At 47.6% G+C, this 18,499-nt stretch overlaps 1 protein-coding gene across 2 annotated transcripts in view; it reads right to left on the bottom strand.

Annotated features, from left to right (window-relative positions):
* Positions 1–18,161, bottom strand: part of NMNAT3 (nicotinamide nucleotide adenylyltransferase 3) — a 95,026-nt gene extending 76,865 nt beyond the window's left edge. The window contains exon 1 of one of the 2 annotated variants that reach the window (XM_036266362.1): positions 18,041–18,161. The gene's annotated coding sequence lies outside the window, so the exon portion shown is untranslated. The remainder of the gene's footprint in view (positions 1–18,040) is intronic. The other variant, XM_036266363.1, reaches the window with a different exon arrangement.
* Between the last annotated feature and the right edge of the window lie 338 nt (positions 18,162–18,499).

The raw sequence follows: 18,499 nt of genomic DNA, 5'->3' as shown, positions 1-18,499 counted from the left end.
GCTCCTGCACAGTTTTATTCAGGGGAGTGATCAATCCACAAGTGATTACCTGAGGGTCTCCTGAACAGCTGAGCAGCACCCAGGGACACCTTCCTTTATTCACCACTCCTGAGGCAACAGCAACTTAAAAGCCTCATTAGCAGGCAGGTCTCCAACAAACAACTAAGCCTGCCTTCCCTTCCCTAATGCCCTTTCTTTGAGGCCACAGCTACTTTCAATTGCATTCTAATTTCAAGAAGTGATAAACATATGCTCATGTTTCCATTTACAAGTTTTTTATTATCAGCCTGGCATTGTAGCTGCAAATTACCCATTTTCTATTACAATTATTTTTACTTCTCTGGATGAAGAAAGAAAAGAAGCACTTTTAAATTGCTGAAGTGCTCGAGCCACAGAGGGAGGGAAGAATGAGACACTGCGCATCTTCCACCAATGGCACTATAATAGCAAGAGTCTGCAAAATGAGATGCAAGCTTGTGTGCTGTGTGAGACCAGGCCTGGATAGGTGCCTGTGCTCACGGCCATCGGTTTAGCCAAAACATGGCCCAGGCGGCAGCAAACCAGGGAAGAGATCGGCAGGCGGCAGAACTCCTACTTTGAGGGCTCTCACGAATGGCTCCTTAGAAACCGGGCTGCTTTAGGTGACAGGTGATCTTGGGCACTAACTCTTGCTTTTTCTGCTTCTAGCAGAAATTTTTATTTTTATTTTTTAAAAAATAATTTCTAGTTATGTGTTTTTTTTTTTTTCTTTATTGATTTTAGAGAGAAAGGAAGGTAGAGGGAGAGAGAGATAGAAACATCGATGAGAGAGGACATCGACTGGTCAACCCCTGCACTGGTGATTTGGCCCACAACCTGGCTGGGCATGTGCCTTAACTGGGGAACTGAACCAGTGACCTCTTGGTGCATGGGTCGATGCTCAACCACTGAGCCACACCGGCCAGGCTAGGAGAAACTTTTAAAGATGAGATGGTCGCTAACTTAGATGCATCCAAGCATCTTAAATATCTGGTCATATTATGATTGGAACTCTGCAAGGATCCAGCCATGCTAACTGGCATCTCGGACCCCTCTCCTGAACGAGATCCTGCACTTCCTGTCTTGGTGGGGACGGGCTGGGATGGGGTGAGGAAGAGCCTAGGGAATGGATGGGAGGTGATGAATTCGGGACACTAATTGAAGTGAAAAGGAGGCTAGCATGCAGAAACACATGCCTAATTGGCAGCTTCATATCCCACTTAATTTGCATGTAACATTAATCGACAGAGTAGCATGTAAATGAGAATGCGGTGGTTTTGTAGCTTTGAAGGTGCCATTGGCAGCTTTGTTTTGAGAGTGTAGCTTGGACAAGTTAAATCGTTTTATTATTGAGATGACTTACTCATCAAGAAACTGTCAACCATCCAAATTCCTAACACCTTCCATGTGCGATTGTGCTCGGTCCTTGGTATGAGGGTACAGCAGACACAGTCCCTGCTCACAAGGCACTCTCTCTAGTGGGGGGTCAGCCATAGAAAAACACCGCACAAGCAGCTACTTAAATGTTCAAAATGCCATTTGTGGTAAAAAGAAACAAACAAACACAAATGATCACTGTCGCTGTGGAAGTCCTAAATATTGCTTTTCACATTCTTATCCCTCACGGATGACAACAATAGTCACAATGACAATAGCTGAGAGGTATTTAGTGTACCATGGACTAGGCACTTTCTAGGTCTACTAACTCTTGGCAGCACCTATACTGTGTCTGTTATTATATGTCTTTTATGTTATTTTTAATCTTTGGAAATACTGGGCAGAAGTATTATCACCCTGTTTCTGATGAGAACTCTGGAGCTCGGGCTCTGAAGCCCGGGGCCCCCCAGGGAGCTGGCTCTGGGATACACAGCAAGGACAGCTCCTGGCCGATCACGAGGCCAAGGCACTTCACTACCTCCCCTCGCCACCCTGCCGCGGCCTTGAAGACGCAGGAGCCGAGAGGAGCCCAAACTGCACGCCCCTAAGCTCCAGGCTTTTTGGTATTCCAGATGGGCTCATTCACTTTTGCAGGAAACACAGATGTAATCAGCATATTAACCACCCTTTAAATATCGGTCATAAGTTCTTCCCTCAAGAGTAAATTGTTCCCTTCCTGGGTATCTCAAGGTCCTTGCCTGGGTAAGAAAAGGTAAGAGCAGGTGAATGTGTGGGCCCTCTTCCCGCACTAGCGCAGGCCAGGGGGCCTGCACTCAGAGCTCAGCAGGGGCGTGTCCCAGGCAGGGAGGTGTTTGGGTCCCTGTGCCCAGGGGCAGTGCTGGGCTGTGTCGGGGAGGTATGTCGCAGGGGGTGTCATACCGGAAGGAGATGTGCTGTAGGTGCTTCTGCGGAGGGAGTCTGTCATGGGGGGTTTGATGGAGAGCGGGTCTACAGGAATCTCCTGGGAGGTGTGTGCTGTGGATGTGAGGGGTCCGGTAGGTGACGGGAGGGCCATGCTGCACTGCGCGGTGGAAATGATGTTGTAGGAGGGGATGTTTTACAGGGGTGTGCTGTGGGGTATATGTGGGGACGGGTCAGTCATGAGGGTGTATTACGGGGGTTGCACTGGGACAATGTGACTTAGGGGAATGAAATGGAGGGTGTTGTGCGGTTGTGCTGTGGGATGTATCAGGGGGTGTGGTGGGAGTGTGTTTTGGGGGTTCAACTGGGGAGTTGTACTGTGGAGGTGTCAGGAGTGGGAAGTGGGGGTACGCTGAGGGTGGGATGGACTGTGTAGTGAGGCACCCTAGAGAGCCTACTACCAAGCCTGAGAAGGCTGCTCTTGCTCACTGCACCTGCCTGATCCCCATGATGCCCTAGCACCCCACTTTCTCTCCAGCCACATCCCTGGGCCCAGTGAGACACGGTGCGGGGGCATGTTCTGGAGTTCTGCTGGTTGGAAAAGCCCGAGAAGCCCCCTCCGTTCTTCACCCGCTCACATCAGCCGCTCTGTGGCAGGGTCCAGGTGGTACTGCAGTTCACACCTAACAGCCTCTTCACAGCCCCACCCATGGACTCTGCCTGGCGACCGCATGAGGGGCCCTCCAGGACACAGCACAGGTGAAGGGAGCAGGGCCCGCACAGGGCAGCCACAGCCCTCCTTCCCAGCACAGCAGCCTCCCTTAAGAAACCCCAACCCTATGAGGTTCAGAACATCCCATCACCTCGGAAAGTCCCCTCATGTCCCTTCTTACTCCATCACCCTGAATCCCTTCCCTCAAGCAAACATTATTCTAAATTTTTCCACCATAGACTATTTTTGCCTGTTTTAGAATTTGAAACAGAAATGGAATCACAGTGCATAGCCTCCTGGGTCTGGCTTTCACTCAGCAAGATGGCTGTGAGAGTGACCCAGGTGGTGTGCGTCAGTAGTGTGCTCCTTTTCACTGCTGAGTAGTATTCCATTGTTTGGCAATACTACAGTTTATCTGTTCTCCTATGAATGAATTCCTTTTTTAAAAGTGAAGATTACCACAGAATTGAGGTTATCTGTAACGAAGACACCCTGACTTGTATTCCGGCCTGTTTCTCTTGTGGGGAGAAGACCCATCATGCTCAGAGTTAGCACAGTCCTGCCTGTTCCACAGAGGGATAAAGAACACAAATAGTATATTCCATCACCTTTGTGAAAAAGAAAATAGAGAGAGAAGCACAGTTCTAGAGAAGAGACTCCCAACATGTGGTGAGATGCAAGATGATTCTAGCAAGAACTTTAATGTTTGTTTTCTAGGTGCGCCCCATATCTGGCCTGTCAAACTAGTTTTCCTCCATGAAGGAGATAGATATTTTGCTTTTAAAATAAATTTGTATGGAAAAAACTTTATTTAAAGAAGTATTAAATATAGAGGGTAAAAGTATGGAAAAAAATAATGAGACATATGCAGATGACAAAGGAGTGGGAAATATTACCTAGATGCACATTTAATTCACCTGGGACCTTTAAAAACGCCCATGCCTGGGTCCCACCTCCAGAGCCTGGCATGCATGTAATTGGCCAAGGTGTTATCAAGGCATCAATAGGTTTTAAAAGCTCCTCAGGTGATTCTAATGTGCAGCTGGGATGAAAAGAATGGCCTAGAGGCAGGTGGGGGGTGGGGGTGGGGAGGAGAAGCATCTGTAACAAAAATACATTAATAAAAATTGCAAAAAAAGAGAAAAGAATGGTCTGGAAAGCCATGGTTCTCCAGGTGTGGTCCCTGGGCTGGCAGTATTAACATTACCTGGCACTTGTTAGACATGCACATTCTTAGCTCCTACTCCAGACCTACAGAATCAGAGACTGGGGCTGGGGCCCAGCAATCTGGGTCTTCACAAAACCTCCAGGTGTGTCTGATGCAGCTCAAGTTTGAGAACCACTGCTCAAGGGGCAGCTGTGACAAACCCTAGGCAGTCTTCATCCAGCCCCCAAGACAGGTCTGCACCGTCATGGTACCAATCCACCAAAGTCAGCCAGTGCTGCCAGCTCCAGCCCCCAAGACGCCCTTCTCTTCCCTGGGACAGAGAGGGTGGATGGAGGCAGGTGGTGAGCAGCTGCTGACCAATTATGAAGGCAATGACATCCTAGGGTCCACTGTGTCTTAACCTCAATTAATCCACAAACCAGTTAATCAGCCCCCAGAAAATCCAGTGTTCACTATAATTTTATTTTTGCCATGATTTTTGATCATCACTGACCTCCTTCCACTCCATTATCCTTGTTAATTGAGAATTGACTCTGCAGTTACAATGAACGCTTCTTCCACTTACAGAGCTGTACCAGATTCATCTTGGAGTCCCTTGAAGCTCAAAAAAATGTGATGTCTATGGATATATTGATCTGATACAATTCATTTCCGCAAGAATTCATGAAATTACCGCTCAGAGGTCACCTATTATGCGTTCATATGTCCAAAGGCTTAAAGGGAATAAATAGAATTTTAGTTGAAGAATAACATTGTATTTAGAGAGCTAAATCAGTGCTTGGCCAAGTCTGGCCTCTTGGTTAGCAATGTCTGCTTTAAACGATGCTCAATACAGTCTACAGATTTGGCAGAATTCTTGGAAATATTGAGAAGATAAGTAAGAACAAACACTCTGAAGGCTACTCCCCTTCAATGGCTGGCTATTTTGATAAGGAAAAATGCAAAGAGGAGGCTAACAGGAGACGGGGGGAATCTGTATCTATTCCAATGCTAAGTCTGAAGAATAAACTTTCATGTAAAACCCCCAAAATTACAGAATTTGGCAAAGAAAATCTTCAGTGACAAATGGAATTCCTATTGAGTGGTATGCACCATGACAAAACACCATGGTCCTTTTCTCATATCATAGCACAGCAAAGGAATAATGCCACCACGGCGGAGAAGCCAGCCCACTTGTGGACGGAGAGGCACACACTGCAGGAAATCTCTCTGAGGTCAGGCATCGAAAAAGACCCGGCTAGCCATCTCTTAGTTACTTGACTCAGAACTATGAACAACTGGACTAAAGCAACAGTACCCCTGGGAGAGCCAGAATCATGTCCCAACACATGACTTCCTGCCCCTCCAAGCACTGTCCCACAGGGCCCATCACCCCTCCACCTCTGCCCCAAGCTCGGCCCCACCACTGTGGTCATTTATCTGTGGGTCTCCAGAGTGTAGAGCTGTGTCTAATTCAGCCTAAGACTTATGAGTACCTCAGTGATGACTTCAAGAAAAGGCAACTTTTTATTCTAAAAAATTACAAAATACCAAAAAAAAAAAAAAAAAAAAATCGAGGAAATAAGATAATGAACAGCTACAGTGCGGTCTCTAAGCAATCATTAACAGCTTTCCATGTTACTTCACCTTTTCCCCCTGGAAATATATTAAAGTACATAATAAACAACATGACATTTACCACTGAATACTTCAAAAAGAAAGGACATGTTCGAAAATAAGGACACTGTGTTACTTATCCTTAACACCACGGTCACCCCTGACAAAATTAACAATAATTAACAAAAATTCCTCACTATCCCCTAATACCAGTCCAAATGTCAGTGTATGTCTTTTCAGGAAATAAGATATTGATTCAGTTGCAGTCACCCCAAGAGAGACGGCAGATGTGGGTGCCTCTACAAGGACCCCAGGAAACAAACGTGCCCAACCCTATCCCACCTGGGGCTCCATCATTCCCAGAGGTGCAGGAGGGCGGGGCGGGCATTTACTCTGGAGACTTGGGGAACCTCACTCCTGTAGGCCAGCCACATCCAAACACAGCCCAAGCCCCTTCCAGTCAGCTGTGGGTGGGTCCTGTCTCCTCCCGCTCAGTGACCAGCGCGGTCTGGATCTGGAGTCAGACGGATCTAGCCTGTAGTCTCAGTTCTGCCACTGACGAGCTGCTTGGCCTTAAGCAAGTTGCCTCGCCTCCTGGAATCTGTTTACTTCTCTGCAATATGGGAAATAAGGCCCGTCTCAGAGGCCTGGCATGAAGACAGAATGAGACATGACACCAGCTCTGTCATAGAGCACCCAGCATACTGCCTGGGCCATAACAAGCTCACTGAAGTTTAGCTGCGGACGCTCAGGGTGGCAGTGATCTTTGAGACCATACGGGCAGCCATAGACATTAGGGCGAGAGAGGGCCAGGCAGAGAGAGGCCCGCAATCCACCAGATCTCCCAGGCAGCCCTTCCCTAACCCAGCTTCCTCCATCTAAGACGGTGCTGCCGGATAAGTGCTGAAGAGCGGAGGAGGGTAGGCCCTTCTGTGGACTATCAGACAGAATGGCTCCCTTTGGCCACCCTACTAGCCCTGAATCTCACCTCAGAGTCCCCAACCTTGATTCTTCAGACACCGGCCATCAGCTACTACTCTCTCTTTACACAGTGTTAATGATCACCATGGCCCCCTCCCCCCCCATCATTGTCCACCATTAACATTACTATTTGTTTAGTATCGATTATAACCCAGGAGCTTTAGGCAATTTTCAGACATTATCTCCCTGACTAGACACTCCAATCTTTTGAGAAAGGGTTGATTATCCCCTATACAGATGTATCAGTTTCCCATTACAGCTATAACAAATGATGCCAAACTTTGGATCTTAAAAGACACACACATTTTATTATCTTATAGTTCTGGAGGTCAGAGGTCCAAAAGGAGTCTCACTGGGCTAAAACAGAGGTGTTGGCAAGGCTGTGTTCCTTTCTGAGGCTCGAGGGGAGAATCCATTTCTTGCCTGTCCAGCTTCCAGAGGCTGCTACATTCCTCGGCGCAAGCCTATCCACCTTCCAAGCAGCCATGGCCAGCCCAGTCTCTCTCACGCTGCGTCACTCTGACTGACTCTCCTGCCGTACGAGGACCCTTGTGATCACACTGGTCCTATCTGGATGATGCAAGATAATTTTAAGGTCAGCTGATTAACAACCTTATTTCCATCTGCAGCCTTAATCACCCCATGCTATGTAACCCAACAAAGCAACAGGTTCCAGGGATTAAGACCTGAACACTTTTGGAGGGTCATTATTCTGTCCACCAAAACAGGTGAGGAGACTGAAGCTCAGAAGTAATGGGGCTTACTCAAGGTCACACAGCTGTTGAGTGGTACTAGACGCAGAATTCAGGTTAGCCCTGCGCTTGCTATTTCACCGTGTGACCTTGGGTGAGTCACTTAACCTGGCTGGCCTGTTTTCCTACCTATAAAATAAACAGGCTGTCTAAATGGTCTTTAAGACTTACTCTAGCAGTCAGTCCATGACTGAGGGACTGGGCTTTCCCTTAACAACGTATGTGGATCAGAAAGTCCAGGACCCCGTGAAACTACATTCTAGTTTCAGTGTCAGACTGGGGGAAAAAACACACAGTGCGGGTGGCAACTGCCCTGAGTGATGTGGTTACAAGTGAAACGAAAGGAGGTGGGAAACAGGCCACTCCAAAACCTGTCCTCAGTCACTTCCCCTGCGCCTCCTTCTCTCCCTCCGCAGCACAGGCCTCCTCTGCAGTGTGGACAGAGCTCCACGTGCTAGGCAGTGTACACATGAGCTCCGATGGGAGGCCGCGGTCCAGGGACAGGAGGCATGGTGAGTGCGTGATGGCATGAGAGGCGGGCACTAGGGGAAGAGGGCGCACATTACTGGCTACAGCTCTCGAGGAAGCCCTCCCAGTTCATCGTCTCATGAGAGAGAGCAGAGAAATGTCCTCCGCTGCCGCAGTATCTGTACCAGTGGAAGACTGCAAACCGCCCTGGTCACCATCTACCTGCCACTGAACGAGAGACGCAGAGTGAGCCCTGCCTTGCCAAGCCCAGTCAACTCCCAGAACTGCGAGAGAGAAAATAAATAATTGTTTTCTTTTAAGTCCCTAAGTTTTGAGAAGTTCTTGGTTTGCGCCCTAGTCTTACACTTCCAAGATGGAAGCTTTCTGTTAAGCTTAGAACAGCTTACCTAAAACCCCAGGGAAGTAGAACACCCTGAGAGGAACAAGTGTTTCGTTGGCCCTGTGAAATGAGAACTAGACTAGAACAAGTGAAACATGCAGGCTCAATGCTTACATGTGAACCACAAGAAGCACCATTCAGCAGGCTGCTGAATACAAAGGCCTGGGCTCCAGAAAGCGGGTGAGGGAGATGAGGATGTAGGAGAGGTCTATGTAAAGGTGAAAGTTAAACCCCGGGGGCAGGGATGACATCATCCAGGTGGAAGGCAGAACCCTGGGGATGCGCCACTGAAAATGGCAGCAGAGGGGATGCAGCAGGTGGAGAAATCCAAGAAGAAACGGCTTGAAGGAGTAAATCCAAGATGGAAGGGTCAAGAGGTGGGCATGGTCAGAGGTGTCACATGTTGCACAGAAAATACGCACAGAGAGAGACCAGAGACTTGGCAATGAGGAGGTCCCTAGTGATCTAGAGCAGAGCAGTCTTCCTAAAGAAGTAGAAAAAAGAATTTCAATGTGTTCCCATTAACACAAAGTACTTCAACCAAACAGCAAATGGTCTTGGACTCCTTGATGTTCTGAGCAACACTGAAGGAAAAAAGGAAAGAAAGGAAAAAAAATGCATATGATAGGAGAAAAGAACGGAAGTAGGGAGCAGACTGACAAACCTCAGAGGGATGGGGTGTGGGAGGGGTGAAAAAAGATAAAGCAAAGAACTTATATGCATATATGCACAACCAGTGGACACAGACATTAGGTTGGGAAAAGCAGGAGGGGGGTGGAAAGCAGGAGAGGGGGTCAATGGGGGAGAAAAGGAGGATATCTATAATATTTTCAACAATAAAAAAATTATTAAAAAAGTTTACATTACCAAATTAAATAATTATCATCTGCATGACAGAGAGGTGACAAAAGACACAAGGTGGTCACACCACTGCCTCTTGAATTCATCTTTTGTTGTTGTTAATCCTCACCTGAGGATATTTTTCCATTGATATTTTTTTAAAGAGAATGGAAGGGAGGGAAAGAGGGAAGGAGGGAGAAAGAAACATCAATGTGAGAGAGACACATCAATTAGTTGCCTCCAGCATGACCCTGACGGGGGCCAGGGATCGGACCTGCAACCCTTTGGTCTGAGGGCTGACGCTCTAATCACTGAGAAAAGCAGCCAGGGCCATCCTTTATTTTCTTTTTCTTGTGGTTGTTGAGAATATTACAGATGTCTCCCATCCCCCCCCTTTCCCCCTCCACTAAGTTCCTTCCCCACCCCAGGCCTCCACCTCACTATTGTCTGTGTCCCTGGGCTATGCATACAATTTCTTTGGCTAATCTCTTCCCATACCCCTCCCCCTTCCCTCTGAGATCTGTCAGTCGGTTCCATGCTTCCATGTCTCTGGATCTATTTTGTTTGTCAGTTTATTTTGTTCATTAGGTTCCACATATAAGTGAGATCATGTGATACTTGTCTTTCTCTGACTGGCTTACTTCCATCAGCATAATAGTCTCCAGGTCCACCCTTGCTGTCTCAAAAGTTAAGAGATCCCTTTTTATAGCAGCATAGTATTCCATTGTGTAAATGTACGATAGCCTTTTTATCCACTCATCTACTGATGGACACTTGGGTTGTTTTCCAAATCTTAGCTATTGTAAGTAACACTGCTCTATGAACATAGGGGTGTACATATTCTGACTAATTTATTTTTTTTTGCAGAGAGACTAGGAATAATTCTTTTGTTGACCCTTCACAGCAATGACAAAGACAGGTAAGAAGGTGCGCCTGAACACAGGGTGTCCAGAGGTTTATCTGGCGAGCCAGTACTGGTGGACTGCAGTGAGTGAGCACTCTGTGGAGAAGGATGCGGGCTCAGGATCAGTGAGTGAGTCTGCCGCATGCACAGGACACAGAAACGGGGCCTGAACACCAGGTATTCACCATGCCATTCTCTAGGGAATGCTTATTGAACCATACGCATGGGGAAACGGCCTCATTTCTCTAAAACATTGGGATTATGAATCCTTTCCATACAAATTCTAAAATGCCCATAACTCAAAGCATAAAAACTTTAGGTACTAAATCCTATTGAGCTTTCTACATGAACAATTTAAAGTCATTCCTGGAGTAAGTCCTTTGTAGTGACAAATATTCTAATAGACATAATAATAGAAAATACATGGAGAATATTTCTAGACTCTGCGTTATGCCCCCAAACTCCTCTCATTATTCCTCCTCCGTGACGGAAAAAACAAGCACATAAAATGGATTGGGACCCACAAAACTATAGAGTTAAGTTGAAATGTCAGCACAACCATCTTGTATGCCTCAATTGTGAATAGATATTTTGATGAAGAGCTTACTAAATCTTTAATTGGAGATGGAGCGTTACTATATAAAGGCAATGACTACAAAGCATTTATCACAGTGCCTAAAGCCATCACAACAGAAATTCTCTCCCATCCTCTGGAATTAATGTCAATATAGTGAATTCAAGTATTAATATTAAAACATGGCACTGGATACAAATGAAGTTAAGGGTTTTCTCTCAATGGATTTTTCTGTTAAGACCATCTTAATGTACTTGAGAAATAACGGGAAAAGAATCAAGCTACAACAAAAGGGGAGACGTTGCCACAATACAGATAAGTATACACTCAGGCCCTCTTTTGAAATGTTGGGTCTCAAGCTGCACAGCTGCAGAACACGAGCACTCTGCCACTCCGTCAAATATTGGGAGTCCCAAATCACAGGGGAAAAGCTGTGGGGATATTTTTCTTATTTAAAGTTTTCTTCCCAGGATTTTTCATAAACTTTTGGGGTTGGTTAGTACTTAATACAGTCTTCGATGTAGTATAAATGGATCTCTGATTCAGCACTGAAATATGGATTTGATTATTTTCAGTTCAGTACACTGATAATGTGCGTGGCATTTGGGGAAGCATGTCACAGCAGACACTGTCAGTGCTCTGCCCGGAGCACTCGTGTCTCACCATTTTAGAGAAGCCAGCTTGATTCCCACATGCCAGCGTCTGCGTCCCTTTGCCCTGGTGCTGCACCTGGTGACTGGAAGCTGCCACATGTCCTGGACAACTCATTCCTCCCAGGAGCAGTGCGCAGCCAATGAGGGACATCAACGATATGTACCTTCCCAGCCCCACAAGAGGCTCACTCTGAATGGGTGTTCTACACGGGCTGCCAGGGACTCCAAGCAGGTGTAAACTCCAGCGGTCCACACTGCTGCCCTGCTTGATGGTGTGCCCCTCTGGCTAATGACCCTACTTCTTGCTAGCTCTTCCTGGGATCTCCTCCCAGATAAGCCACGCAGACTCAAATCTTTGTTTCAAATAAAGACATGTGTCATGATTTTCCAATGTTTGACCAATTACATGAGTTTGAGAACTGCTGTTTTAGGACAAACCCTTGGCCATGCACCAGGCAGCAGAGGATAAAGGGGAACAGGGCTGACAAAGGGAGAGTTGACATTAAGACATACAAAGCAGTCCCTGAGGTACCGAGTACCAAGGCCTGAGCAGGACAAGAAGTCCGGGTGATGCGGGGCTGCCCCAGGCAATTGCTGACGTGTGTGTGTGTGTGTGTGTGTGTGTGTGTGTGTGTGTGTTGGGGGCAGAGGTTGCTGAAACTTCACCAAGGAGGCCCTCAAAGGTTATAAACCCAACCTTCCCCCAATCCCACCCTTGGGAACCAGGTAAGGAACAAGGACAACAGAAGCTGGCAGAGGGATATAAGACCACAGGGCAGGAAGGGGCAGCTGCTTTCTTCATCCTAAAAAGCCCAAGAATCTGAGTCTACAGGGCCAGAGTGAGCACACCTGCAGGCCATTCAGCCGGTGGACCCAGAGTATGGTCCTCCACCAGAGACAGGGAGGCAGGCAGACAAGCCTGGCTTGAGAAATTGTTGACTGAAAGACAATCAGAATAAAGCCACAAACTTCATGCCCTTAATGCTGCACACAGAAGAAATACCATTATTTAACTGGGCTCATTTGAGGATTAAAAAAAAAAAAGGTTATAAGAGGAATAAAACACCATCGAAAGTTTGAAATATGTGAAAACGTTATTCATAGTTCCATCGTTCAAATGCAGCTCATGTTCGCATTGAAGCTTCCCTCACAGGCTGTTTTCCTGACTGCACCGTAGTGTAATGCATTCTGTCCACTGAGCATGTAACTGCCCACCTTACTCGTCACGTTTTTAAACGCCGCCTAAGATTCCGTCATCCTGGTGTTCTGTAATCTGACTGTCTTCCTATCCTGTATATTCAGGTCGCCTCTAAGCTTTCACCATTATAAAAAGTGATGCCTCTTAAATAGCAGCTCTTTTTACTTTTCAAATTATTTTCTTAAGACAGAATCCCAGAAGAAGCCAAAGGATAGTGGCATTGCAGTGCTACCTGAAACAGGTGGCCCTTCTTTTATCATCTGTGGTCCCTTGATTATCCGTAAAATATAAAGTGGGTAATGGACACTGGCATCTTTTTCTCACAAAAACACATTGAGGCAATAATGACCTTAATCATAAAAGTTACATAAAAGACGGCCTGATGAGAGAATTAAAAAACAAAGCAGTCTTTGATACTAAGTATCGGATTCGTACCATACACAGCTATCTCTGATCTTTAAAATGAACATTTGAAAGTCAGTAATTTCAAGTTAGACCCCTACACACTAATTCATGTAATAGACATTCTGTCCTTTTGATCACCTGCTCACAGAGAAATGTCTAGCCTTTTCAAGCCTGCTCTTGACCTGGCCTGGATTTACTTACTGACACTGAATTTCAATCTCTCCAATATGCAACTTACTGGGCCCAAATTGGGGTTCGTTTACATCATTTGTTTTCATCATTCTTTCCCCACCAAGTGCAAACCCATTTCAGTGGGCAGACGGGCTGCCGGCAGAGCTCCAACGGCTAGCATGCAATTAGCTGACCGGCTGGTCAGCCCTGCTCCGCATGCCTCTCTTCCGAACACTGTGACTGCGTGGGATGGACTGGAATCAAGGCATTAACTCCCACACATCTGCCTTTAATATGTTAACTCTGCTTCTGCAAGTCAGTTCCAATACTCCTACCTGGCTATGTTCTGCCTAGAGAGTTCATTTTGTAAGAGGAAGCAAGGGAGGGGGTACTGATGGAAGGGTGAAGGCAGAAAGGAAGATGGCTCTAATTTAAAACCATCTTAGGAGCTCTAAAAAGTTCCAGGTTGACGATGGACACATGGACGCCTCGGAACCCACAGGCCTTCTGGATTTCTGCACAGTGATGCCAGTTCCCTTCCTTTGCTTCAGGGAAGATGGCAGCTCATCTCTCCTAATGAGGTCCCTATCTGAGACTGGGGAGGATCAAAGATGTATTTTGTCGACAGCTCTGGCCAAACAAATAAAATAACTCTCTAATAATATTCAGTCATGGAAAGAGAATGTTTCTCGGGGCTGTTCGGATCCTATCTTATTTAACACTAGCCTTTTTAGTGTTATTTTCTCCTTGTTCTCAGTGAAACCGAATGGGCTTGAAGGAAGGTGTGGTGTCCCTCTGGAGGACCACTGATTTCTCATGAGGGCCTAAGCTGGGGTGGCACGGCTCTGCATGCAGACAGGTGTTCCCACCCTCTGGACAACAGCAGATAGCTTTGACCTTCTCTTCTCTCAGACGGCAGGTCACTAGCTACAACGTGATAAAATCTATGCTGAAACCTCACCCTGGTGCCCAGGCGTGTCAAAGAAGGAGAAAACAAATAGGCTCTCAGGTGGACCCTTGTCACTCAGGAGAGGGCTCCAGTGCCCACTGCATTAGAACTACCCTCAGAGGAGGTAATTCCAGGGCAGCTGGAGAAGGGCATGCCCAGCAAGGTGCCCACTGGGACTATAGAGAGGCAGTAGCTCCTGGGATTCCAGCTTCAGGGGTAGCTCTGGCCAGAGGTAGGGACAGCAGGGAGGCAGACATGCAAATCAGATTTTCATTGGGCTGAAGGCCAGACCCAAAGTTGGCACCCCTGGGTGATAAGAGCAGACAGCTCTCATTTCCAGAAGACCCTGCCAACCTCATCCAAGGCACTTTCACCCAAAAACCCGTCACTAAGAACCTTAGATTTCCCTGAAGCTGATTTCTCCAAATTCACACCAGCAGCAGAATGCCTTTCTATTCCTGGTTCCTAGATGGGCACTGTGGGTCTATGTGCATATGAGAGACAATGATGAGGGAATCATGAGTCCACTGTGGTTTGTTAAACACCACTGTGCAGTACTGCACTGCTAAAGCATTGGGGTTGGAGCTGTCATCCTGCGGCCTGCCCTGCAAAATGGGATCTGTCTGTCTTCACCAGGGAACTATGATAAACGAGCAAAGACAGACACTGGTCAAAACAAGCCACTTTATTTAAGAGCTTCGACAGCCTAAAGTGGTTTAACATAGATGCATGGAAGATTTATCTGGATGATAAAATACCTAAACTTGAAAGGCACATAAATGATCAATTTACAGGTGGTTTTTTTTTTTTTTTTCCTTTTAAGATTTCACATAGTCAAGTGCTTTAGGTAATGAACAAAATGCATATAAAGTTGACTTCATTTTACACAACCTGTCTGGTTAGTGTGTGCAGAGCCTTTCCTTCCCAGTGGGACAGAGTTCAGAATCAAGACCACCCATCTGTGCCTGTGGCCTTCCATCCCAGTGGAGATCACAGGGAGGATTAATAAATATAATAACAGCAGCTATTATTGACTGAGCACTTACTATACCATGTGCTGTGCATTAAGAATAGCACTTCATATACTTATACATAAGCCTTACTTAATACTCATAACAGCCCTATGAGTTAGGTACAATGATTCTCATTTTACAGATGCCCAAACTGAGCTTTAGAGAGCTTCTGAGATGCACATGAGGTCACACAGGTAATTTTATCTGACTCCACACCTGTGGAGTTTACCACTAAGTTGCAACATAAATGAAAATGCTTGGCCCTTAGCAAGTGCTCAAAAAATACTAGTTGTTTTCCTCTATCTTCATTCTCCTTTCTTTTAACAGCACACTTAAACATAGGGGTGTTTGCCTTGAGGGTTTATGTCCATTCATTCATTCATTCATTCATTCATCCATCCATTCTGGGCAATTACCACAGGAGGTTGGGGTCAGCATGGGGATGGGGATCAAGGGCAACCCCTCACAGGAGACTCACACCTAGCTGTGGGTAGACACAACCAGAATAGGACACTTTTAGATCTTTTTCAACCCTATTTCCCCCCCATGACTTTTGCTGTTTTCTTTGGCCTGAGTCTTTAGGCCTTCTGACAGTGTGGCTGCCTGGGAGGCCCTTTATCATACAGAACACCCCTTCTCTCCTGACAGGGCTGATGCTTTCTGGCAAAAACACTGCAACAGATAACCCAACTCCCCTGCTTAATCACCCTGCACAGTCCTCAGAGCCATCCCTTCACTACCACCTCTTGCCCCCCACCTGCCTTGTTTCACCAATTTTTGCCCAGAATAAAAATTATAACAATAGCAGCAGCAGTAGTGGTAACTTCCTACATATCAGGCACTGCTCTATGTACTCCAGGTACATTAACTCAGTAAATCCCTGTGATAACCCTCTGAGGTAGGCACTATTATTATACCTATTTTAGTTCATTTTCAGCGAAGAGGGGAGTTAATATTTCTTCAGGGCAAACTATGTGCCAAGCACTGTGTTCAGCTTGCACAATCAGACCGTGAGTGACCAGCCTCGGGTCATTCACAGAGCTGGGAAGTAACGAATGAGAGTTTAAACCCATGTCTGACTGCCAAGCCTAGAGCTCCCCTTCTTCTCCCCAAGTCTGGCACTCACATGGTCTGTGAGGGGAAACAGAGACTGCCCTCTCTCTCCAGCACCCTTCTGTTAATATCTGTTCTGTTGTTTTTTGTGTTTTTTTATTACCACCACCTACAAACAGCACCAGACTCCTCTCTCAACTGTGTTCCGCCTCTATCTGAGCCTTGCAGCCCCTTTTCATGGAGCAAATCCCGAGTCCACATCAATAGTGTGACAGCCAAAGAAGGAACTGGGCTCATTCAAGTGAATAAAATATACCAGTTGACAGGTGTTTCCTGAAGCCCCAAACTCTCTCCTAAATCCCCGGGGTTTCAAGATCTGTGGGGTTCTCAGTAAGGAGATTTTTGGACAGTTTTAGGGGGTGATACTACCAATAAAAGTAAGGAACTGACACTCGGGAGGAGTGTGAGCCTGGTGTTCTGGGTGGCTATGCAACAGGAGTAACAGGTGAGGGTTTCAGGGAAATGGGTACCTGGCCGGAAGCAGAGGGTTTTCCTGGGCAAGGCCAAGAGGGTCAGACCCCCTCCTCTGGGTCCCGAAAACATGCAGCCCAGCAGGCTGGATCTAAGTTTATTCTACCTGGCCCACCCCACATGAACTCCAGGAGGGCAGGGCCCATGTGTGGGCACCAGTTACATGTTTCCAGAATGAATGACCAAATCAATCATCATTTTAGAGAACAGATTGTTGGAGAGATTCAGACAAGGAAAGAGAAGTCAAGGAAGGGGGAAGTAAGTTTGTTCAGAGGCAGACACCCTATTTATTAGGTCAAAATCCTGCTCCAGCCAGCAAGTCCTCACCTACACTTCATTTACTGCACACCTGGAACACTGCCAAGTCATTTACATTCAACCTTCCCATGCCAGTGAGTAGGAAGGGTCCCATTTCAGAGAGGAGACCGTTAAGGACCTTCCTTTCCCCCCAGTTCTCTGCAGGCTCGCCCACAGACCCTCCTTTACTCAAACAGGGCGATTCTCTCCCAACAAAACGTTTGCTCCTTGTCCTCCACCCTGGAATTCATTGCTTCAAATAGAAGTTTGAACGCCAGCGTCCTTTACAGGTGGGGACCGACCACCTGTTAAAACCTTTCCCAGAGCCCTGGCCAGTTTGGCTCAGCGGTTAGAGCACTGGCCCGCGGACCCGAGAGTCCCAGGTTCGGTTCTTGCTAGGGGCACGTACTTCGGTTGCGGTTTGTCCCCACCCCGGTTGCGGTGGTGTGGGTGGCAGCCACTCAATGTGTCTCGCGATGTGTCTCTCTCATATCAGTTTCTCTCTCTCTTCCTCTCCCTCTGGCTCTATCTGAAGATGAATGCAAAAATGTCCTCAGGTGAGGATTAAAAAAAAACAAAAAACCTCTCCCAGCACTCTACACTTTCTACCTTAGTGCTGATTAGTTTTAACTTTTGCATTTATTTGTGAGTAGATCTTTCCCACCAGACTGTGAGCCCCAGGGTGGCGCACACCACGGTTGTTTGCCCTTAGCTGTATCCCTAACACTCAGGCCAGTGGCGGGCACTCCGTGGCACACGATAAGAATTTGTGGGGTTACTTATTTGATCTGCTAAGGGCACAAGTGCTGAAGTGGGATTCGAACTCGCGTCTGCTGACCTGGGGTCAGAACCACAGGAGTGATGGGGTTAGGATGACAACGCTGAGGCAAGAATGCTTGGGGGGCGCGCAGCGGGACAGGGAAGGGTCCCGGGGTCCGTCCGACCCGGGGCCCGCTGCCAGGCTCCGCTCCTCGCCGCCACCTGTCGCCCCGGCGTCCAAGTGTCGGCGGCCGCCCGCGCGGGCAAAGGCGGACTGACCGCGGCCCTGGCTGCGCTTACCTGCGCGTCCCGCGGCTCCTCGGAGGCCCTCTGCCAGCCCAGGGAACTTCCGGGGGCCGGGGCACCGCGGGGCAGATCCAGGGCTCTCGGCCCGCGCGGCCTGCACTCCCGGACGGCGGGGACAGGGCCTGGTCTCCCAACGCAAGGCCCTTCTCAGTGGGGCCACTCCGGGACGCGCCCTGCGACCCCGCGCGAGGGACCGGCCCCAGGCGCCCTTGACCCAGCGCTCCCGGGCTCCCCGCTGTGGGCGGAGTCACGAAGAAACTTAGCTCTGCGCCCCGCCTCCTCACTGGGGCAGCCCCAGGAAGACCGGGTTCAGCGCCCCGCGCCAAGCCCCGCCCACTCGCCCCACCCCCATCCCGCTTCCACGCACTGGCAATCGCCTAAAGTGCGTTTGCTTTTTATTTTCCTGTTTTGCATTGCGTTTTCTTTTTTTAAAAATTTATTTTTGTTACAGAT

This window comes from Molossus molossus, unplaced genomic scaffold (assembly GCF_014108415.1).
Source record: "Molossus molossus isolate mMolMol1 unplaced genomic scaffold, mMolMol1.p scaffold_m16_p_18, whole genome shotgun sequence".
Classification (NCBI taxonomy): domain Eukaryota; kingdom Metazoa; phylum Chordata; class Mammalia; order Chiroptera; family Molossidae; genus Molossus; species Molossus molossus.
This window is presented reverse-complemented; position numbering and strand designations above follow the sequence as displayed.